Below are 25,008 nucleotides of genomic sequence, written 5' to 3' on the forward strand. Positions count from 1 at the left end.
TGAGCATTTAAGGAAATATTTCATAATTCTCAATAAATATACATTCCATTGAGAAATCAATTTTCCACAGGAAAAAAAGTGATCCATTGGTAGCTAATCAAAGAGGTGAAGGATAGATTAGATTAAAAGAAAAGGCTTTCAATATTTCCAAGGAGAATAGTAAACTTAAGGATTAGGAGAGTTTTAGATACCACCAAAAATTGCTAAAGAGGGTGAAAAGAGAATGAGAGTAAACCAGAAAGAAATAGAAAAACAGATTGCAAGAGCTTCCATAAATATGTAAAAAGAAAGATTAGCAAAAGTAAACATGTGTCTCTTAATGGCTGAGAGAGGAGAAAGGATAACAGAGGATAAGGAAGTGACAGAGACATTAAGTAAATATTTTGCTCTTGTCGTCACACAAAAAGCATTCCAGAAATAGTGGGGAACCAAGGGTCAAATGTAATTAAAGTAATTAATAATAGTAAAGAAAAAAGTACTGGAGAAATTAATGGGGCTAAAAGCCAACACATTCCTTTGACCTGATGGCTTACAATGGTTTTGATCTGCCAAAATTCCTTAGTTTCTGGAAAGATCCCAGTGGATCTGAAGGCAGCAAATGCAGCACTGCTATTCAAGAAAGGAGGGAGAAAGAAAACAGGAAATTACAGGCCAGTTAGCCTGGCAGCAGTCGGCAGGAAAATTCTTCAATCCAGTATTAAGGATGTGGTAACATGGCACTTAGGAAATCATGATATGATTATAGAATCATCAAATGGCTACTGCACAAAAGTCAATATTGTTTTATTAGAAGGAAATCATGTTTGCCAAATCTAATAGCTTTTTGAGAATGTAACTATCAGGATAGATAAAGGGAACGTTTAGATAAAGTATAATTGGATTTTTAAAAGGCATTCGATAAGGTGCCGCAGAAAATGTTACATAAGATTAGGGCTCATGTGTTTGAGTGTAATATATTAACATGGATAGAGGATCAGTTAACAGAAAGAAAACAAAGAATAGGAATAAAAGGGTAATTTTCAGGATGGTGGGTTGGAACTAGCAGGATTATGCAAGAATCAGTGCTCGAGCCTCAGCTACTTAGAATCTATGTTAGTGACTTGGGTGAAAGGAAGAATATAATGTATCTGAGTTTGCTGACGATACTAAGTTAGGCAGGAAAGTAAGCCATAAGAGGATACAAATAGCCTGATTTCTCCTTTGGAGATGAGAAGCAAGAGCTGGATCTGTTATTGTGTTGGAAGTCCGGTGACAAACTGACTGTGTCGTGTTATCCCAGGGGTGAGCTCTTAATTGATATGGAGAGGAGTGTTCTGTCCAATGGAAACTGGTGGGGGCATGAATGGAGACAGGTTTCAGACACCCAAGGCAGCTGTCACTGAGGCTGCTAGTTGTCTTGAGTTTGTGCCCAAGCCAGCTACAGCACCACAGGGAGACATCATTGCGGAGCTGTGAGAGAGAAGGGAGGTCCTCTTCCCGGAGGGTGGCCGGAAGAAGCCACCACATCATGCAGCAGGAGCACCTTTCAGTTCAGAATTTTCTCCGTCTGCCCCCTATTCCTCCTCCACTCTCGCATCCTGCTTCTTCCCTGATGAGCTGTCCCCTTTCAGGGTCTCAACATCCTTAAGCTCCTCAGTCTCAGGAGGGCTATTTTATGGAGACCATAGCAGACCACCACAATAATACCCTTGCAGAAGGGTATTGCAGGGCACCAACCGATCGGTTCAGGTGCCAGACCCAGTACCCTCTGAGCCAATGATGCCCAATCAGTTGTGATCCTGATGCGTTGTCCAATATCAGTGAAGGGTGAATCTGTCAGCTGTGTGATGCACCCGTGTGCAATCTCTTATGAGAATCTGCATGGATACTAATTGCTAAAGGGTCAAATGTGAGGAACAGACAGTTGTCTGTGACCATCTTCCTAGAGATTTATAGTTTCCTTCACCATTGGTTCTCAGTAATTTACAGGCCCTTCATCTCTGCCTGTAGATCCTGTGCTCAGGGATCCTTCTCCTTTGTGCCCCTTGTGCCTCTCCGCTGGCCCCCTGATGCCCGGCACTCTGCCTTTCCTGTGCAGGCTGCTGCTCCTTATCTCCAGTAGCCTTAGTTTCTGAAGTGCAGTTCTCATTTCTATCTGCACCCTTCCTGATGCACAGATGGAGTCCAAACAGCTGTGCGCGCTGTTCTGATGCCCACAGGGTGCCAGCAGGGTGATGAACCCCGACCTAGCAAGGTTCTTAATATTGGCTTCTTCCTTGACCAGTGATGGGCTCCAGCAACTTTAACTACAAACCCTTAAGCCCTTGAAACTTTAAAGAACTGTTTTACTTACCTGAGTGCCTTCATGACTTGCCTCAGACATGGCTCTCACCTCCACTCAGCTGGTCTGATTCATACAGCTGCTGAACTCCGGCCCCCTCCAGGAAAATTGCCAAAGTTGTTGGAGACAGGCTTTTAATAAGCCCACAGTGTTTTTAATTGGCCTCATAATTGGAGTGGGCAGGTTCAGGATGTCTCAATCTGTCCCACCCTTGGGGAAAATCGAGGAAGACAGAAATGGAAGGGGGGGACTTGAGGCCATGTGATGTCACAGCCTTTTCTTTACTGGTCAGCTTCCATTTGGACCTAGTTGGGGGCAGAAAAATCCAGCCCAAAGAGTTTGAAAAGTGATATGGATGGCGTAAGTGAGTGGGCAAGAAAGTTATAGATGGAGTAAAATGAGGAAAGTTATTCACTTTGGTAGGAATGATACAAAAACTGAATGTATTTAAATGCTGAAAAGCTATTAACTGTTAATGCTCAGAGGAATTTGAGTGTCGTATGTGAAACACAGGAAATTAGCATGCATGTACAGCAAGCAATTAGGAAGACAAGTAGTATGATGGCCTTTATTGCAAGAGGGTTGGAGTGCAAGAGTCGTGCTACAGGCCTTTGATGAGCCCACATCTGGAGTTCTGAATACAGCTTAGGTGTCTGTACCTAAGAAAGGGTATACTTACCTCAGCGGCGGAGGGGGGGTGGGTGGTGCAACAAAGGTTAATTAGATTTAATTCCCTGTGCTGAGAGGGTTTTCCACTGAGGAGAGTTTTTTTTTTATTCACAGGATGTGGGCTTCACTGACTGGACTAGCATTTACTGCCCATCCCTTGAGAAGGTGGTGGTGAGCTGCCTACTTGAACAGCTGCAGTCCATGTGGTGTAGGTACACCCACAGTGCTGTTAGGAAGGCAGTTCCAGGATTTTGACCCAGCGACGGTGAAGGAACGGCAATATATTTCCAAGTCTGGATGGTGAGTGACTTGGAGGGGAAGCGGACCTGCGTGAGAAGGGCAGTGGCGGCAGGAGATAAAAACCAGCGGCAGAGAGCCCCTTCAACCTGTTTCCAACTGTCAGAGTTGAAGTGTAACGTCACAGGAAAACAGGGAGGTGATTGGTGGGTATCTTTTCCGTGTCTCTTTTGATTGGCCAAGTGATTTAAATCAGGAGACATTATTACAGCTGAAGAGTACAGTTAAGAAATTCACTTTTAAAATATTTAACATCCAAATTAATTAATTACATAGAATAGAGACGACTGCAGGCATTGTGTTGCAGCTGTAGCATGTGGGAGCTGGTGGACGCCGGTGCGATCCATGGTGACCACATCTGCAGCAAGTGCTGGTTGCTCGAGGAACTTTGGCTCAGAATTGATGAGCTGGAGTCTGAGCTGGGGACACTGCGACACATCAGGAAGGAAGAGAGTTACCTGGAACTGTGTTTCAGGAGGCAGTCACACTTGGATTAGTTACACCAAATTTGGTCCATGGTCAGGGGCAGGAGGGTGTGACTGTGAGTGAGGTAGGTATGGGAATCCAGAATTTGGCTTTGGAGGAGCCTCAGCAGGTGCCCTTGTCCAATAGGTACGAGGTTCTTTCTCCTGGTGTGGTCAAGGGCACAGACTGCAGGGAGGATGAGTGAACTGACCACAGCACCGTGGTACAGAGTACCATTCAAATTGGAGGGGGGGGAAGAGAAATGTTGTAGTAATAGGGGATAGCATAGTTAGGAGAAGAGAAATGTAGTAGTACTAGGAGATAGCATAGTTCGGGGAATGGATACTGTTCTCTGCAGCAAAGACAGAGTAAAGGTTGTGTTGCCTACCTGGTGCCAAGGTTAAGGACAATTCTTCTGGGCTAGAGAGGAACTTGGAGTGGGAGGGGAAAGATCCAGTTGTTGTGGTCCACATAGGCACCAATGACATAGCTAGGACTAGGAAAGAGGTTTTGTTGAGGGACTATGAGCAGCTCGGGGCTAAATTAAAAAGCAGAAACACTAAGGTAATAATCTCCGATTACTACCTGAGCCATATGTAAATTGGCGTAGGATAAGATTAGAGAGGTAAATGCATGGCTCGAAGATTGGTGTGGGAAAAATGGGTTCCGATTCATGGGACACTGGCACCAGTACTGGGGAAGGAAAGAGCTGTTCTGTTGGGACGGGCTTCATTTGAACCATGATGGGACCCAGTGTCCTGACAAATCGTATAACACGGGTTGTAGGTAGGACTTTAAACTAATTAGTGCGGGGGTGTGGAGGATTCAGTTGAAGGGAAGTTTAAAAAATCAAAAAGAAATGAGACAGCAGAGGTGCAGGGTAATGAAGAGGCAAATGACAATCAAAGATAATCAAAGGAAGGGGCAGAAGAGTGCAGCAGAAATTAGAACCTGAATGAGTAAGAATGATAAAAAGTCAAAGCTTAAGGCTCTTTATCTGAATGCACGCAGCATTTGTAACGATAGATGAGTTCACGGCACAAATAGAAATAAATGGATATGACTTAATAGCTATTACAGACACATGGTTGCAGGGTGACCTAGACTGGGAACTCAATATTCAAGGGTATTCGACGATCTGGAAAAATAGGCAAAAAGGAAAAGGAGGTGGCATAGCTTAATTGATAAAAGAAGGTATCAGCACGGTGGTGAGTAGTGATAAAGGTACACTAGATCATGATGTGGAACCAGTTGGGGTGGGAATAAGAAATATCAAGGGGAAGAAGTGTGAGTCGTCCATAAGCCCCCAAAGAGTTGCCTCGCTGGACAAAGTATAAATCGGGAAATAATGGAGGCGTGTAGGAAGGGTGCTACAACCGTCAGGAGTGATTTAAATCTGCATATTGACTGGACAAATCAGATTGTCAGGGATAACATGGAAGACGAATTTGTAGAGTGCATCAGGGATTGTTTCTTAGAGCAGAACCTACCTGGAAACAGGCTATTTTAGATCTAGTAATGTGTAATGAGGTGGGATTAATACGAGATCTCGTAGTTAAGGATCTTCTAGGGGGTAACGATCACAACATGATAGAATTTCAAATTCAGTTGGAGGGCATGAAACTCGGGTCTCAAACCAGTTTCGTCAACTTAAGGGCAATTACAGAGGTATGAAGAAAGAGTTGTCTAAAGCGGGCTGGGAAAATAGACTAAGCAGAAAGCCAGTGGTTGAGCAGTGGCAGACATTTAAGCAGATATTTCATAACTCTCAGCAAAAAGATATCCCAGTCAAAAAGAAGGACTCAATGAGAAGGATGAACCACCCGTGGTTAACAAAGGTGGTCAAGTAGAGTATCCAATCAAAAACTAAGGCATAAAAAGTGGTGAAATGAAAACTAGTGGTAGGCCAGAGGATTGGGATTTTTTTAGGAACCAGCAGCGGATGACTAAAAAGCAAATAAAGAGGGAGAAAATTGATTATGGAAGTAAATTAGCAAGAAATATAAAAACAAACAGCAAGAGCTTCGAGGGGTATATAAAAAGAAAGAACGTAGCTAAAGTGAGCATGGGACCCTTGGATGATGCGACTGGAGAATTGATAATGGGAAACAGGGAAATGACAGATAATTTCAACCAATATTTTGCATCAGCCTTCATGGTGGAGGACACTATAAACAATGTAAAGATATCAGATAAGCAAGGAGCTAATGGGAAGAAAGATTTTATAACAGTCTCTATCACGTGGGACAAAGTATTTGGCAAACTAATGGGACTAAAGGCAGACAAGTCGCCAGGACCTGATGGCCTGCATCCAAAGGTTTTAAAGGAAATGGCTGTAGACAGCGGAGGCATTGGTCAAAATATTCCAGAACTCACTGGATTCCGGGAAGGTCCCAGCAGATTGGAAAACCGCTAAAGTGACACCCCTGTTCCAGAAGGGAGGGAGACAAAAAGCAGGAAACTAGATGCCAGTTAGCCTTACATCTGTTGTTGGGAAAATGCTGGAGTCTGTTATTAAGGAAGAAATAGCAGGACATTTAGAAAAGTTTAATGCAATCAAATAGCATGGTTTTGTGAAAGGGAAATCATGTGTGACAAATTTGCTAGAGTTCTTTGAGGATATAACAAGCAGAGTTGATAAATGGGAACCGGTATTTGGATTTCCAGAAGGCATTTGATAAGGTGCCACATAAAAGGTTATTGCACAAGATAGGAACTCACTGTATTGGGGGTAATGTATTAGTATGGATTGAGGATTGGTTAACACACAGAAGACAGATGTCGGGATTGAGTTTTTTCAGGTTGAAAAGACGTAACTAATGGAGTGCCACAAGGATCAGTCCTAGGGCCTCAAATGACTTGGAAGAGGGGGCAGAGTGTAATGTATCCAAATTTACTGACCATACAAAAGTAGGTGGGAGGGTATGTTGTGATGAGGACATAAAGAATCTGCAAGGGGATATAGACAGGTTGATTGAGTGGGCAAAAACTTGGCAGATGGAGTTTAATATAAGAAAGTGTGAAGCCATGCAATTTGGTAGTAAAAATCAAAAGGCAGATTATTATTTAAATGGAGAGAGACTCCAAAAAAGTGCAGCACAGAGGGATCTGGGTGTTCTTGTGCATGAAACACAAAAAAATTAGCATTCAGGTGCAGCAAGTAATTAAGAAAGCAAATGGTACTTTGGCCTGTATTGCTATGGGTTTGGAGTTTAAAAATAAGGAAGTCTTGTTACAACTGTACAGCATGTTGGTGTGGCTGCATCTGGAGTACTGTGTATAGTTTTGGTCCCCGTATTTAAGAGATGGTATTCTGGCATTGGAGGCAGTTGAAAATAGATTCAGTAGGCTGATTCCTGGGATGAAGGGGTTCACTTATCAAGAATGGCTCAAAAGGTTAGGTCTTTATTCATTAGAGTTTAGGAGAATGAGGTGTGATCTGATTGAAGCATACAAGATTCTGAGGGGGCTTGACAGGGTAGATGTTGAGGAGATGTTTCTCAACATCTATGGGGGAATCTCGAGTGGGGGAATCTCAAACTAGGGGAAATAGTTACAGAATAAGGGGGACACTCATTTAAAACTGAGATGCAAAGGAATTTCTTCTCTCTGAGAGTAGTGAATGTCTGGAATTCTCTACCCCAAAGAGTTGTGGAGTCTAGATTACTGACAGTGCCTAAAGAGGAGGTAGATAGATTTTTGAAATATCAGGGAGTTGAGGGTTATGAGGAGGAAAGAAGAGTTGAGGCCTGGGGCAGATCAGCCATGATCTTATTGAATGGCAGGGCAGGCTTGAGGGACCAAATGGCCTGCCCCTGCTCCTATTTCTTATGTTCTTATGAACTTCCAAGTGGTGGTGTTTCCATCCATCTGCTGCTCTTGTCCTTCTAGATGGTAGTGGCTGTGGGTTTAGAAGGCTTTGTCAAAGGGGCCTTGGTGAATTCCTGCAACGCATCTTGTAAATGGTACACACTGTTGCCACTGTGCATCGGTGGTGGAGTGAGTGAATGTTTGTGGATGTGGTGCCAATCAGGCGGTCTGCTTTGTCCGAGACAGTGTCCAGCTTCTTCAGTGTTGTGGAAGCTGCACTCATCCAGGCAAGTCAAGAGTATTCCATCATACTCCTGACTTGTGTCTTGTAGATGGTGGACAGGCTGTGGGGAGTCAGGAGGTGAGTTACTCGTTGCACAGTTCCTAGCATCTGACCTGCTCTTGTAGCCACAGTATTTATATGGTTACTCCAGTTCAGTTTCTGGCCAATGGTAACCCCCAGGATGTTGATAGTGAGGGATTCAGTGATGGTAATGCCATTGAACATCAAGGGCGATGATTGGATTCTCTCTTGTTGGAGATGGTCATTGCCTGACACTTGTGTGGCATGAATGTTACTTGCCACTTGTCAGCCCAAGCCTAGGTATTGTCCAGGTCTTGCCGCATTTGGTCACGGACTGCTTCAGTATCTGAGGAGTCACGAATGGTGCTGAACATAGTGCAATCATCAGCAAACACCCCCACTTCTGACCATATGTTGGAAGGAAGGTCATTGATAAAGCAGCTGAAGATGGTTGTGCCGAAGACATTGAGAATGGGCCTACATTCTCTGGAGTTCAAAAGAATGAAAAGTAATCTCATTGAAACATATAAGGTTCTGAGAGGGCTTGACCAGGCAGCTATGAAGAGATTGTTTCCTGGCTGGAGAGTCCAGAACTAGAAGCTGAGGACAGAATTTTCAAAACTTAGTGCAGGATTTCCTTGCAGGTTTCAGGATGGCCAAATGGGGGTCAGAAGCCCGCACGATGTGGGGAAAAGTCACCTGACTGTGATTTTCCACAAATTGGTTAATTATTGGCCACAAGGGCAGGCTCGGCATCCAATTAAGGATTGTGTGTGGGCTCTCAAAGCTAGAGGGCCAGTAGGAGGTCCTGCAGCTTGGAAGTCGCTTGATGCCATGGCAGGTAAATGGGGGAGAGGTCACACCAAGATGGAAGTGCTCTCTTTCCAACTTTTTTAAATTTAACATAAAGAAAAGGTCTTCAAGGCCTGGCATCCTTGTGCCAGGGGTGAACTTCAGCTACAGCCAAGTAGAGAGGAAGGGCCTCTAAATTTAAATTTAGCTGGAGTGCTGGTACCCCTCCCCCAATCTGCAGCCAGGTAACCACTTCCAGGCAATGTCCCTTGTCACATGCAAAAACCAAAAGGCTCACTGGAAATTTTTTTAATTATTCAATTATGGGATGTAGGCATCACTGGCTGGGCCAGTGTTTATTGCCATCCCTAAATGCCCTTAAGAAGGTGGTGGTGAGCTGCCTTCTTGAACTGCTGCGGTCCATATGGTGTCGGTACACCCACAGTGATGTTTGGAAGGGAGTTCCAGGATCTTGACCCAGTGACAATGAAGGAACGGCAATATATTTCCAAGTCAGGATGGTGAGTAGCTTGGAGGGGAACTTCAAAGTGATGGTGTTCCCATGTGTCTGCGGCCCTTGTCCTTCTAGATGGTAGTGGTCATGTGTTTGGAAGATGCTGCCTAAGGAGCCTTGGTGAGTTCCTGCAGTGCATCTTGTTGATGGTACACACTGCTGCCACTGTGTGTTGATGGTGGAGGGAGTGAATGTTTGTAAAGCAGTGTCAGTCACCTGGACAGCTTTTTCTTGGATGTCAAACATCTTTGAGTGTTGTTGCAGGCAAGTGGGGAGTATTCTATCACACTCCTGACTTGAATTGTAGATGTTGGAGAGGCTTTGGGGAGTTAGGTGAGTTATTCGACACAGGATTCCTAGCCTCTGATCTGCTCTTGTAGCCACAGTATTTATATGGCTAGTCCAGTTCAGTTTCTGGTCAATAGTAATCCCCAGGGTGTTGATAGTGGGGGATTCAGTGATGGTAAAGTCATTGAATGTTCAGGGGCGATGGTTAGATTCTCTCCTTTTGGAAATGGTCATTGCCTGACACTCGTGTGGCGCGAATGTTACTTGTCCTGGTTGACATCCAACAATAGGCCTTAATTGGGCTCTAATTAGTTTAATAAACTCACCTAATTAACTCCCTGCCGCTTGTGGGTGGGTGGCCCTGCCACCGCCCAGCACCCCCCCCCCCCCCCCCCCCCCCCCCGTAACACACACACAGACACACACACACACACACACACCCCATCCCACCTCTGGAAAATAGTGCGGCGGTGGGGGGGTGTGTGGTGTGTGCGAGGGACAGAGCCATGGAGCTGACACATTGGTCAGTGGTGCAAAATTCCATGCCTGGCCCCATCAGAGGTTAAAAATTGAACCTTGAGTCCCTGGTGAAATGGTGGGACCTGGAGAGTGTTGGCAACCCTTTAACAGCTTCAGCAGGCTTGGAAGCAGGATGCTAATACTGTGGCTTGTTAACTGAGTATTAGCATCCTGCTTCCAAGTTCCTTGATCAACCAAGGAGGGCGGATGGAAGTATTTTTAATTAAAAAGATCTGCAATGGCTCACCAGGACATTGATTCCTGAGGCTACAACAACCACAGAATAGAGAGGAGACTTGGGAAGTAAACATCTTCCAGGCAACACTCCCTTATAGATATTTAACTGTAAAAATCCAGTAATATAACCCAAGGCAAACTGTTTTCATCAAGGCATATCACATGACGTCTTACCTCTCCCCAACTCTGTTGTGAAAATCCAAGCTTCAGAATAAAGTTTCTTTTTACAGCCCAAGACCTTTCTGGCTTGACTCTATGGCTGATTCAAACCTGCATCTTTTCCCAGCCCAGAACCACAGCTCCCAACTCAGCTCCAGCTCAACAACAGCTATAGCTCCCAGCTACAGTAACTCTAAGATACCCTTTCCCCCTTTCATCTCAGATTCCATTATTCTCACACCTCTTTCAAATTCAAATCCTTCTAACTATAAAATATTTCATGTCTCTATTCTGTCTTTGCTTTCTGGTCAATTAATATAATATCCCCGTTTCTATTTACCTATGGAACTCCTGCAAGATGCAAAATTGTTTTTTGTCACCTCTGACTTTCCTTTGATATTCAAACAAGCTCTCAACTTCTCTAAAAATGCAAATGTTAGATCTAACCTATTTACTTGTACCTCAAACCTAACGCTTCTATCCTTTTCATGTTTTAAACCTCCCAGGTAACCTATCTCCCACTGAGATAAAAGCAAAACACTACAGATGCTGGCAATCTGAAATAAAAATAAAAAATGCTGATAAAACTCAGCAGGTCTGGCAGCATCTGTGTAGAGAGAAACATAGTTAATGTTTCGAGTCTGCATGACACTTCAGAGCTGAAGTAACCTGAAATCTGCATTCCACCTACCGCCAATAGCCTATTACCCCCTTACTTACCAAGAATCTATTCACCTCTGCCTTAAAAATATTCCAAGACTCTGCTTCCACCATCTTTTCAGGAAGAGAGCTCCAAAGCTTCACGATCCTCTGAGTGAAAAAAGTTCACCTCAACTCTGTTTTAAATGGGCGACCCTTATTTTTAAACAGTGACCCCTAGTTCTAGAGGGAGCTGATCCTCTGCATATAGAACCTGTGCTGCGGGTCCTGCCTTCTTGGTGCTGGATCTTGGTGTCCATCCCCTCTGCCTTGTGGAGTGGCATATGGGTGAGGAGAAGGCAGCTGGTGCTGATGCTGGTGTTACTGTTCCTCTTGATTTTCATCAGAGGTCCAAGCTAGAGCGCAAAAGTTGCTCCCATACTGACAGCACTCCCCACTGTGCATTCATCTCAGTGACACTGGTGAGTTGCTGACAACTCAGGAAATAGGTCCACTGGATATGAAAGCTAGAATCCTTGGTTAAAACAATACTTAATTCCCTATTAGAATGTTTAAATGACTTACCCAGTGACTGCACTGGGGGGTTTTCAACACTGGCCCTCAAACATTCACAGGTGAAATACAGAAGTGGGCTCGGTAATGTGATCTGACCCGATGTCACCTTTAGGGGATTTAACTCCTTGCATGCACCCAAACCCACCTCCCTTTGCCCGTCAAAATTTCCTCCATGGTCTCAGGATTAGGGAGTCAGATGTTTAGGACTGAAAAAAGGGGAATTTTCTTCAATTCAGCTGAGGGTTGTAAATCTGGAATTCTCAATCCCAGGGACCTTTGAGTGCTCAGTTGTTGAGTTTATGCAAAGCTGAGATCGATACACTTTTGGACTCTCGGGGAATCGAGGAAATCAGGCAGGACTGTGGGGTTAATTGAAGATCGGACATGATCTTATTGAATGGCCAAGCAGGCTCAAGTGGTCATATGGTCCTAGCCCTATTTTTTTATTGTTTCATGTTATAATGCCATCACCAATTACCCAGCAACAGCCACCAAGCAAATAGATTGCGCTAGAATTTTCTAGATCACTTCAGCAGTGTCCTTTTCTGGTTTTTGTCTTGCATAATTTTTACAGCATTAAGCTGGATGATCAATCTGCTGCAGTAAGACCTGACCTGACCAAAGCAAATTATAAATAAACTGAAACAGGAAGAGCAGTGAAACCAAAGTTGCAGCTGAACAGTTGCAGAAGTATTTGAATATTTCTTGCAAAAGGGTGCAGGGGAAGTTCAATGCTGACTACTACAGTGTCAGGCATTGGACATAATGCTGTGCAAAATAAATACAAAATCAGTTGAATTGGGTTAGAGCCAGGAGACTCAAAGAGTCCTGGGCAAAATGGTGGGTATTAATATCTGGGCAATGAAGAGAGACAATATTAATAAAAATTAATTTTTAATTCAGGAGTTAAGAGGTGAATATGAAAATGAAATTAGCAAAAAAAAAATCCCTAAGCTGAGATATAAGAATAAATTTTAGGAATGAACTCACCCAGGCAGAGTCAGATTTAGGGGGAGATGGTAGCATAGTGGTAAAGTCACTGGACTAGTAAGGCAGAAGTCCAGTCTGATGCACTGGGAACATGGGTTCAAACCCTCCCATAGCAGCTGGTGGAATTGAATTGAAAGCTAATCTCAGTAATGATAAACAATGAAATGATCGATCGTCGTAAAAAGCCACCTGCTTAACGAAGGTCCTTTACGGACGTAATTTTGCCATCCTTCTCTGGCCTGACCTACATGTGACTCCAGGTCCACAGCAATGTGGTTGACTGAGTGGCTTTCTGAAATGGCCTAACAAGCCACTCAGTTCCATGGCAATTAGGGATGGGCTGCTAATGCTGGCCTTGCCAGCGACTCCCAAATCCCATGAAAGAATATAGGAAAAAAAAAGAATCCCTGAGGACCATGAACATTTGGGGTCCCACACCAATCCATTAAAACACTCACATGAAGTTAAATGTTCCAAACCTGCAACCTCTACAACCTAGAAGGACAAGGGCAGCAGATAGATGGGAACACCACCATTTGGAAGTTCTCCTCCAAGCCACACACCATCCTGACTTGGAAATATATCACTGTTCCTTCGCTGTCACTGGGTCAAAATCCTGGAACTCCCTCCCTAACAGCATTGTGGGTGTATCTACACCACATGGACTGTAGCAGTTCAAGAAGGTGGCTCACCACCACCATACAGGCAATTAGGGATGGGCAATAAAAATTCTGGTAAAGTCCCATGAAAGAACAAAAGAAGTGTGTAGACAAATAGGCCTTCAACATATTTACATACCGTATTGATAATAAAGCAAATCCGACCACAGCAAGCAGTGCTTTTTTTTTTATTCATGCTTAAGTGAAACATGTTTGGACCCTGCTCCCAGTGTGGTATCTCACCCACCAGCAGTGTATAAGGGGAATTTCCATGCTCACTGTCCCATGAGTTATCTCATTTAAAACCATGTGTATGCAATTTCCTATCAGGCACTCCCTCCAGGCTCCATGCGAAACATGCCTAATAACTGTTTAATTGTATGATCGGGGTCGAGACAGGGGATTTGGGGATTGTCTATTCTCCCAAAGTATGCTGTTTGAGTCTGTAGTTTCTTAAAACTATTACTCTTTATTTACAGCAAGTATTTACACATTTGGACCTCGAGATGAGGTTCGAGCTTTTCCTCCTTCCAGATCTCACTTATTTCTCAGTCATGTGACCTGACACCATTATTACATTGTCATGTATGCTACTGGTGTTAACCCTTTACCTCTCACCCCAAGTCTTTATCCCTACCATAATTACATCCTCCTACATCTCTCCACAAAGTCTCAGACTTCACCGGGTTAGTCTCTGAGGTACCTTGACTAATCTACCTAGCCTGGTTCTTGTCTCCTTTTGAATTCAGGGATATTCCGTACTATCCTTTCTGTCAGTGTGTGTTCTTATTCTGGATGGCTGTAGAGCTTGTAGTAAGTCTATTTTCTTCATCACAATCTGAATTGTGAGCCCAAGTTTCTATTGGCTTTCTCCCGCCCCGGCCAGCAGCCTGTCCCCAATGTGGGGGCATGTTTCACGCTGGCTGGTCCATACTTGGCCAGTCAGCTTTTTTAATTAATTTATGGGATGTGAGCATTGCAGGCTAAGCCAACATTTATCATCCATCTCCAGCTGCCGTCTTGAATTACTGTAGTCCCTGTGGTGTAGGTACACGCACAATGCTGTTAGGGAGGGAGTTCCAGGATTTTGATCCAGCAACAGTGAAGGAACGGCGATATATTTCCAAGTCAGGATGGTGAGTGACATGGAGGTGAACTTCCAGGTGGTGGCATTACCATCTATCTGCTGCCCTTGTCCTACTAGACAGTAGTGGTCGTGGGTTTGGAAGGTGCTGCCGAAGGAGCCTTGGTGAGTTCCTGTAATGCATCTTGTAGTTGGTGTACACTGCTTCCATTGTTCGTCAGTGGTGGAGGGAGTGAATGTTTGTGAATGTGGCAACAATCAAGCGTGCTGCTTTGTCCTGGACAGTGTCAAACTTCTTGAGTGCTGTTGGAACTGCACTCATCCAGGCAAGTGGAGCATATTCCATCACATTTCTGACTTGTGCCTTGTAGATGGTGGTCAGGCTTTGGTAGTCAGAAGTTGCATAACCCGCTCTTGTAGCCACACTGTTTATATGGCTAGTCCAATTCAGTTTCTAGTCAATGGTAACCCCCAGGATGTTGATATTGGGGAATTCATAACGGTAATGCCACTGAATATCAAGAGGCGATAGTTAGATTCTCTCTTGTTGGAGGTGGTCATTGCCTGGCACTTGTGTGGTGCGAATGTTACCACTTGTCAGCCCAATCCTGGATATTGTCCAGGTCTTGTTGCAATTGGACATGGACTGCTTCAATACCTGAGGAGTCGCAAATGGTGCTGAACATCAGTGAACCTCCCCACTTCTGACCTTATGATGGAAGGAAGGCCATTGATGAAGCAGCTGAAGATGGTTGGGCCAAGGACACTACCCTGAGGAACTCCTGCAGTGATACCCTGGAACTGAGATGATTGGCCCCCAACAACCACAGCCATCTTCCTTTGTGCTGGGCATGATTCCAACTAGGATTTTCCCCCTGATTCCCATTGACTCCAGTTTTGCAAGGGCTCCTTGATGTCATACTCGGTCAAATGCTGCCTTGCTCATTCTCCTCTCACCTTGGAGTTCAACACTTATGTCTGAGTTTGAACCAAGGCTGTCATGAGGTCAGAAGCTGAGTGGCCTTGGCGGAACTCAAACTGCGTCAGTGACAGGTTATTGGTAAGCAAGTGCTGCTTGATAGCACAATTGATGATCTCTTCCATCACTTTACTGATGATCGAGAGTAGACTGAAGGGGCAGCAATTGGCCAGGTTGCAGTTGCCCTGCTTTTTGTGTGCAGAGCATACCTGGGAAATTTTCCACTTGGCGGGTAAATGCGAGTGTTGTAGCTGTACTGGAACAGCTTGGCTAGGGGTGCGCAAGTTCTGGACCACAAGTCTTCAGTGCTATTGCTGGAATATTGTCAGGGCCCGTAGCTTTTGCAGTATCCAGTGCCTTCAGTCATTCGTTGATATCACATGGAGTGACTCGAATTGGCAGAAGACTGGCATCTGTGATGCTGGAGACCTCCTGAGGAGGCCAAGATGGATCATCCACCTGGCACTTCTGGCTGAAGATTGTAGCAAATGCTTCAGCCTTATCTTTTGTACTGATGTGCTGGGCTCCTCCATAATTGAGGATGGGAATCTTTGTGAGTTGTTTAATTGTCCATCACCTTTCGTGACTGGATGTGGCAGGACTGCAGAGCTTAGATCTGATCTGTTGGTTGTGGAATTGCTTAGCTCTCTCTATCACTTTTTGCTTATGCTGTTTGGCATGCAAGTAGTCCTGTGTTATAGCTTCACCAAGTTGACACCTCATTTTTAGGTATGCCTGGTGCTGCTCCTGGCATGCCCTCCTGCACTCTTCAATGAACCAGGCTTGATCCCCTGGCTTGGTGGTCATGGTAGAGTGGGGGATATGCCGGGCCTTGAGGTTACAGATTGTGTTCAAGTACAATTCTGCTATTGCCCACAGCATCTCATGGATGTCCAGTCTTGAGTTGCTAGATCTGTTTGAAAAGAGTCCCACTTAGCACAGTGGCAGTGCCACACTACACGAAGGATGGTATCCTCAATGTGAAGATGGGACTTCATCTCCACAAGGTCTATGCGGTTGTCACTCCTGCCAGTACTGCCATGGACAGATGCATCTGCGGCAGGCAGGTTGGTGAGGATGAGGTCAAGTATGTTTTTCCCTCTTATTGGTTCCCTTACCACTGCTGCAGACCCAGTCTAGCAGCTATGTCCTTAGTACTCGGCCTGCACTGTTGCTATTGAGCTACTCTTGATGATGGACATTAAAGTCCCCACTCAGAGTACATTCTGCGCCCTTGCAACCCTCAGTTCTTCCTTCAGGTAGTGTTCAACATGGAGGAGTAATGATTCATCAGCTGAGAAGGGAGGTGAAGGTGGTAATCAGCAGGAGGTGTCCTTGCCCCATGTTTGGCCTGATGCCATGACACTTCATGGGGTCTGGAGTCAATGTTGGGGACTCACAAGACAACTTCCTTCAGATATGTACCGCTGTGCTTCCACCTCAGAAATGGTGACGTTGGTGTCTAGGACATGATCTTTAAGGTATGATTCCATAAGCACGATCATGTAAGGGTGTTGTTTGACTAGTCTGTCGGACACCTCGCCCAATTTTGGCACCAGCCCCAAGCTGTTCATCAGGAGGAAGTTGCAGGGCTGAGTTTGCCATTGTCATCTCCAGTGCCTAGGTCAATGCTGAGTGGTCTACACGGTTTCATTCATTTTTGCAGTTTGATCTAACTGAATGGAGATGAGATGGGACAATTTAAGAGTCAACCACATTACTGGGGATCTGGAGTCACATGCAGGACAGCAGATTTCCTGAGGGCATTACATTAGTGAACCAGATGCGTTTCCAACATCTGATTCATAGTCATCATCAGACTTTTATTCCAGATATTTGTTGAATTCAAATTCCACCATCCCACTCCCAGGATTTGAACCTGGGTCTCCAGAGCATTACTCTGGGTCTCTGGATTACCAGTCCAGTGACAATACCACTATGCCAGCACCACTGCCGATCTGAAGCCTGACTCTTAGCTTGTTTAGCCCACCCAAGCATGTTATAGGTGCGGGGTGGGCTTCTTTGTGGCGCGTCGGCTGCTGGCCAACTTTCCTTCCAGGGGAGCTGAGCAGTCCACCCATACGTGTTCTCCCCCACCCCCTTGTAAAATATAGACCAATGCAGTGAATCTTTGTGTGGATATCAGGTGGCATAAGATTAAGCTTCACTGTGATATCGTCTGCCTATCCATAGTTGATTAACCCTCAGATACTTATATCAGGGCTCACGTATGATGAATAGTCATTTGAAAGGGGAACTGAAATAATGACCAAAGGTGGGTCACACTTCCAGGAGAGAAGGTGCAAAAATTTAGAGGAGGAAGGGAAGATATTGACTCCGATATTTATGGGGAGATGTGGAGGGAAGCTGGGGAGCATGTTTTGAAAGGTGGTGGGGATCCTGAGCCACTGCAGGCACCGCGACTCAGGAGGGAATTGAGGCGGACCCACTGACAAAGAACGGAATAGCCCCAAATGTTACATTGCTGTAGTGTTTCCATCCCTCCCTCCTCCTCAAACCTAAGAAAAAGAGAGAGAGAGCAGTGCCTTCAGGAGTGCACCAGACCTACGAGGGACACTCCTCTGAAAGTGGATTTTAAAGAAAAAGCAGCTGATTGGTGAGTAAATCCTGGGCACAGACTCAGAGGGAGGAGCACAGGAGCGGTGAGTATAAATCTAGCTTACCTTGGAGATTCGCGGCCTTGTCTCCAGGGAGCAGACTCGGAGGGAAGAGCACTGGAGCGGTGACCTCGGGGCACAGAGTAACTGAAGCCAAAACTGAAAAAGTGACATCACAGGAAAGCTATGACCTGATTGGTTGGTAGGAAATCTGCACCAAATTTGAAAAAAAAACACTGCAAAGCTAATTAATAAATTAATTATCTAATTCAGGATGGCTGGACAGGTGATGTGCTGTAACTGTATGACATGGGAGCTGGCAGATCCCATTGCGAGCTGTAGTGACCACATCTGCAGCAAGTGTTGGTTGCTGGAGGAACTCCGGCTCAGAATTGATGAGCTGGAGTCTGAGCTCCGGACGCTGTGGCACATCCGAGAGGGGGAGAGTAACCTGGGCGCTTTGTTTCAGGAGGTGGTCACACCCGGTAGATTAAGTTCGGTCAGTGGTCAGGGTCAGCAGGGTGTGATTGTAAATGAGGCAGGTAGAGGGATCCTGTGTTCAGGAACAGAGGAGCCTCAGCTCTTGACCTTGTCCAACAGGTACAACGTACTTGCTCCCTGTGTGGATGAGGAACAGGGCTGTAGGGAGGATGAGCCAGCTGACCACGGCACCGTGGCACAGGAGGCCATTCAAGAGGGGGGAGCAAAAAGACAAGTGGTAGTTGTAGGGGATTCTATAATTAGGGGAATTGATAGCATCCTTTGTAAGCAGGGTCGAGAGTCCCGCATGGTATGTTGCCTGCCCAGTGCCAGGGTGAGGGACATCTCTGACCGGCTTGAAAAGATATTGCAGAGGGAGGGGGAGGATCCAGTTGTTGTGATCCACGTTGGGACAAAAAGCATAGGTAAGACTATGAAAGAGGACCTGTTTGGGGATTATCAGGAACTAGGAACTAAATTAAAGAACAGGTCCTCAAGGGTTATAATCTCCGGATTACTACCCGAGCCACGTGCAAATTGGCATAGGGACGTGAGAATAAGGGAAGTAAACACGTGGCTAAAGGAGTGGTGCGGGAAAGAGGGGTTAGATTTCATGGGGCACTGACATCAGTATTGGAACAGGAGGGATCTGTACCATTGGGATGGTCTCCACCTGAACCGATCTGGGACCAATGTTCCAGTGAAAAGGGTAAATAGGGTGGTCAACAGGACTTTAAACTAGAAAGTGGTGGTGGTGGGGGGGGTGGGGTAAAACTCCAAGAAGTATGACTAATGGGAAATGAAGCAGCAGGTTAGCGTGTGGGGGGATGGATTCAACTTCATGGAAAATTATGAAAAACTGAAAAGAAAGGAGAGCCCAGGAGAGGCTGTTAAAGTCCCCAGAACAAAAAATAGGACAGAGTGTTTGGAAAGGGCTAGGAATCTAACTTCAAGCACATCAGATAAAGGGATGACAATGAGAAAGCGGACGGGAAATACAGAACTGAATGCACACAGTATACGAAATAAGGTAAATGAGCTTGTGGCGCAGATTGAAATTGGCAGGTATGATGTGGTGAGCATCACCAAGACATGGATGCAAAGGGATCAGGACTGGGAGCTAAATATCCAAGGATGTACATCCTATCGAAAAGATAGGCAGGTTGGCAGAGGGGGTGGCGTTGCTTTGTTATTAAGAAATGAAATTAAATCGATAGCAAGAAATGACGTAGAGTCAGATGATGTAGAATCTGTGTGGGTAGAGTTGAGGAACCGCAAAGGTAAAAAAAAACCATAATGGAATTTATGTACAGGCCTCCGAACAGTAGTCAGGATGTGGGGCACAAGATACACCAGGAGATAGAAAAGGCGTGTAAGAAAGGCAAGGTTACAGTGATCATGGGGGATTTCAATATGCAGGTAGACTGGGAAAATCAGGTTGGTAGTGGATCCCAAGAAAAGGAATTTGTAGAATGTCTACGAGATGGCTTTTTGGAGCAGCTTGTGGTGGAGCCCACTAGGGAACAGGCAATTCTAGATTTAGTGATGTGTAATGAGGCAGATTTGATGAGGGAGCTTAAAGTGAAAGAACCCTTAGGAGGAAGTGACCATAATGTGATAGAATTTACCCTGCAATTTGAGAAGAAAGAGCTGGAATCAGATGTAACGGTATTACAGTTGAATAAAGGCAACTACAGAGGCATGAGGGAGGAACTGGCCAGAATTGACTGGGAGATGAGCCTAGCAGGAAAAACAGTGGAACAGCAATAGCAGGAGTTTCTGGGAGTAATTTGGGAGACACAGCAAAAATTCATCCCTAGGAAGAAGAAGCATACTAAAGGGAGGACGAGGCAACCATGGCTGACAAGGGAAGTCAGGGACAGCATAAAAGCTAAAAAGAAAGCATACAATACGGCGAAGAGCAGTGGGAAACCAGGGGATTGGGAAGCCTACAAAGACCAACAGAGGACAACTAAAAAAGAAATAAAGAGGGAGAAGATTAAATATGAGGGTAAACTAGCCAGTAATATAAAAGAAGATTGCAAGAGTTTTTTTAGATATATAAAGGGTAAGAGAGAGGCAAAAGTGGACATTGGGCTGCTGGAAAATGACACTAGAGAAGTAGTAGTGGGGAACAAAGAAATGGCAGAGGAACTGAATAGGTACTTTGCGTCAGTCTTCACAGTGGAAGACACGAGTAACATCCCCAAACTTCAAGAGAGTCGGAGGGCAGAGGTGAGTATGGCAGCCATTACCAAGGAGAATGTGCTAGGAAAACTGAAAGGTCTGAAGGTGGATAAATCACCTGGGCCAGATGGATTACACCCCAGAGTTCTGAAGGAGATAGCTGAAGAGATAGTGGAGGCACTATCACTGGAGTCAGGGAGGGGCCCCAGAGGACTGGAAAATCACTAATGTCACCCCTCTGTTTAAGAAGGGAGTGAGGCAAAAGACAGGAAATTACAGGCCGATTAGCCTGACCTCGGTCATTGGTAAGTTTTTAGAGTCCATTATTAAGGATGAGATTTCAGAATACTTTGAAGTGCATGATAAAATAGGGCAAAGTCAGCATGGTTTCATCAAGGGGAGGTCATGCCTGACAAATCTGTTAGAATTCTTTGAGGAGGTAATGAGTAGTTTCGACAAAGGAGAGACAATGGATGTTATCTACTCGGACTTCCAGAAGGCCTTTGACAAGGAGCGGCACAGGTGGCTGTTCAGTAAGATAAGAGCCCATGGTATTAGAGGCAAGGTACTAGCATGGAAAAAAGATTGGCTGTCTGGCAGGAAACAGAGAGTGGGGATAAGGGGGTCTTTCTCAGGATGGCAGCTGGTGACTAGTGGAGTTCCGCAGTGGTCAGTGTTGGGACCACAACTTTTCACTTTATACATTAATGATCTAGATGAAGGAACTTAGGGCATCCTGGCTAGGTTTGCAGATAATACAAAGATAGGTGGAGGGACAGGTAGTATTGAGGAGGCAGGGAGGCTGCAGAAGGATTTGGACAGGTTAGGAGAATGGGCAAAGAAGTGGCAGATGGAATACAACGTGGGGAAATGTGAGGTCATGCACTTTGGTAGGAAGAATAGAGGCATGGACTATTTTCTAAATGGGGAGAGAATTCAGAAATCTGGAGTGCAAAGGGACTTGGGAGTCCTAATCCAGGATTCTCTTAAGGTTAACTTGCAGGTTGAGTTGGTAGTTAGGATGGCAAATGCAGTATTGGCATTTATTTTGAGAGGACTCGAACATAAAAGCAGGGATGTGCTGCTGAGGCTTTATAAGGCTCTGGTCAGACCACATTTAGAATATTGTGAGCAATTTTGGGCCCCATATCTCAGGAAGGATGTGCTGGCCCTGGAGAGGGTCCAGAGGAGGTTCAGGAGAACGATCCCAGGAATGAAAGGTTTAACATATGAGGAACGTTTGAGGGCTCTGGGTCTATACTCAGTGGAGTTTAGAAGGATGAGGGGAGATCGGATTGAAACTTACAGAATACTGAAAGGCCTGGATAGATGTTTCCATTAGTAGGAGAGACTAGGAACCGAGGGCACAACCTCAGAGTGAAAGGAAGACCTTTTAGAATAGAGATGAGGAGAAACTTCTTTAGCCAGAGAGTGGTGAATCTATGGAATTCATTGCCACAGAAGGCTGGAGGCCAGGTCATTGAGTGTATTTAAGACCGAGATAGATAGGTTCTTGATTGGTAAGGGGATCAAAGGTTACGGGAAGAAGGCGGGAGAATGGGGTTGAGAAACTTATCAGCCATGATTGAATGGTGGAGCAGACTCGATGGGCCAAATGGCCTAATTTCTGCTCCTATTTCTTATGGTCTTATGGGATGTTAGGAATTCCAGGTAGGTAGATTCAGCAGGACCTTGTTAACATTTTTAAAATTCTATTTCCTGCGCAGCAGCCGGCTGACATGTGGGAAAGCCTAGGATAGAAAGCTGCAGACAGAAACCATTAGGCCTGGTCCCTCCAATTAGCAGAGATCCTGGGTCATAATGGGAGAGGACAGCCATGATCCCAGGTTGTAAGGGCTTGTTGGAGAGGCAATCAGGAGGGAGAGAATGGAGCATAAGCCTTATGATCACTGATTTGATGGGGGAAAGGTCAGTGGATTGTCAGCAGATTGAAGGACCATGCGGGTCCACCTGGTTCACAAACAGCATTGGAGACGCACTTACATGCTGGATCCAGCTGGACCCATCTTCATTCAGCTGCCGGGCTTCCTGAATTGCAGCCAGCGTTATGAACCAGGTTCCCAGTACAGTGGGATCCTTATTTAAATACGATTATGAACTGTTCTACTTTTTCACAGCAGAATATAGAACATGAGACAATATAACATATAAGCTGGATGCTGGAAATCTGAAACAAAAGCAGAAAATGCTGGAAAAGCTCAGCAGGTCTAGCAGCATCTGTGGAGAGAGAAAGAGTTAACGTTTCGAGCTCAGATGACCCTTCAGAGAAGTTGAAGCTGAGTTTCTCCAGCATTTTCTGTTTTTGTTGAACATGAGACGATGTTTACTCCCTGACCCTTACCTACCTGTCGTGGGAGAGATAAAATTCCTTGCGTTATATTTTGTCTCACTGTCATCCATTGGGATTTTACTCCCAAAGGCTTTTTTTACACAACGCGTGTGCTCACCTCCAGTGTCTGGTATGTTTGTGTGTTAAATTTCGCAAGTTAATTATTTGCTTATCGCTACCGGTCACTTGAACCCTCTTTTTTGCCGAGAATCCTGCCTACAGAAGATTTAATAATCAGAACATCATGAAAGGCTTGATTAAACCTTGTTTTTCTTTATTTGCTTGTAATCAGTCATATGCAGAGCCACAGAGAGATGCTGCACAGTTCAATGGAGTTCAGCTCCTCTCACTCACTATTAAATTGGAGGCATGAAGGAGCAGGGGTGTAGGTTGGGGAACGCTGCTCCATGATCAGGAAATCTGGAGGAATGCATTTCCCTCAGGGTCTGCTGAATTTAACAGCAGAGCTGCTTAACATTTTTTTTCTGCATTTCTTGGCTACAACCAGCAAGATAGAGAAATTAGCTGTCAGGCAGAAAGCCTGCACCACAAGCCTGCAGCTCAAGAGTGGAGAAGAGGAAGCAAGTGTTCGTGGGTTGAGGTCATGGTTCAGCTGGGCGATATCGGAAGGTTGGAGACACATTGGGGGAAGGGATTAGTTGTCAATGTATCAGTAATTACATTTTTTTAAACCTTATAACAGTAATTTATTTTCATAAATTTCACACAAGCCATTAGGTTGTACAGAAAACAGCTATCTTAGGTCCACATTAAAATTGACGTTAAGTCAAGATTTTCCCAAAAGATTCAGCTGTCTCTTCATTTAGTCTCAGATATTTTCTCTCCTGCCTCAAGTTTGGGTAGTTCAATTGGCTCATGATGCTCCCCATGGACTGTTGAAGTCAAATTTGCAGAATTCCTGGGCAAGTTCAACAGGCTCAGCTATAATACGGTTTTCCTCATTGGTGGGAAGTCTTTGCGAAAAGGATGGCCTTCAAATCCATAGCCTGTGAGGATTAGTGTTAGACCTGGATGGTCAGTAAAAAAATACACCAAACATATCCTAAATCTTTCTCTTGTACCAGTTTGCAGACTTGAATCCAGTGGCGTCAGTGTAAGTCTTCACACGGATATGCGAATTAAACTGCAGTGAAAGAAGGTTATATACAATCTCAAATCTAAATGGATGAGAAGGGATATCCTCTGCAGTCTCATCTGCAAGAGATTTGAACTGGGCATTGGTGTGATCCCACAGGAATATCAACACTGGTATTATGTCCTCAGGATGGATAAAAATCTCCAATTCATTGAAACATGTCACCTGCACCAGTTGGATGTATCTGAGAAGAATTTCAGCAACATATTCACCAAATGCAGGGAGCTGGTTGTGCTGTAGTTCATTCCTTGGTCGGACACTACGTCAAGCCTCAGAAACAGATCCCTCAAATCTAGTGTGATGCTAAGACATGACAGCCAGGAACCAGGTTCCAGAAAATTCTCTGGAATCTGGCCTGAACCAGACTCACAAGCCTGGCCGCCATGGTAACGGAACCAGCAAACCATTTTGGACCTTGACGATCTTCTTGTTGATTGGCAATTAGATTGTTAAAGACAACTGCTTGTTAAAACAGGTGATGGACATTGGTTTACCCATCAAAATATAATAAATGGGTACAGCTGTAAAACTCTGGTGCGGAAGGGACTGGAAAAGTACGGACGGGACTGGAAAAATCTGCCGTACTGAAGAGCTGTCTTGAGAATAAACCAGCTTGAGGTAAAGTACCAGCTTTGGACTCATTCTTCCATGACATGTACTTATTGTAGGTAACATAAGTGACACGTCAGAGAGACCGGGGACGCATTGGATAGATACTAGGGGAGGTGGTGGCATTGTGATAATCCAAAGGTGCATGTTAATGCCTTGAGGACATGAGTTCAAATCCCACCATGGAAACTGATGAAATTTAAATTCAACTTTAAAAAAAAAATGTGGAATTGAAACGTAATCTCAGTAATGGAACCATGACTGATTTGTCATACAAACCCATCTAGCTCTGAAAGTTACAAAATCC

At 44.9% G+C, this 25,008-nt stretch overlaps 1 pseudogene; it reads right to left on the reverse strand.

The window, feature by feature from the left end:
* Nucleotides 1-23,755: 23,755 nt before the first annotated feature.
* On the reverse strand, nt 23,756-24,477 carry LOC121281467 (annotated as a pseudogene).
* Between the last annotated feature and the right edge of the window lie 531 nt (nt 24,478-25,008).

Source organism: Carcharodon carcharias, chromosome 8 (genome assembly GCF_017639515.1).
Source record: "Carcharodon carcharias isolate sCarCar2 chromosome 8, sCarCar2.pri, whole genome shotgun sequence".
Taxonomy (NCBI): Eukaryota; Metazoa; Chordata; class Chondrichthyes; order Lamniformes; family Lamnidae; genus Carcharodon; species Carcharodon carcharias.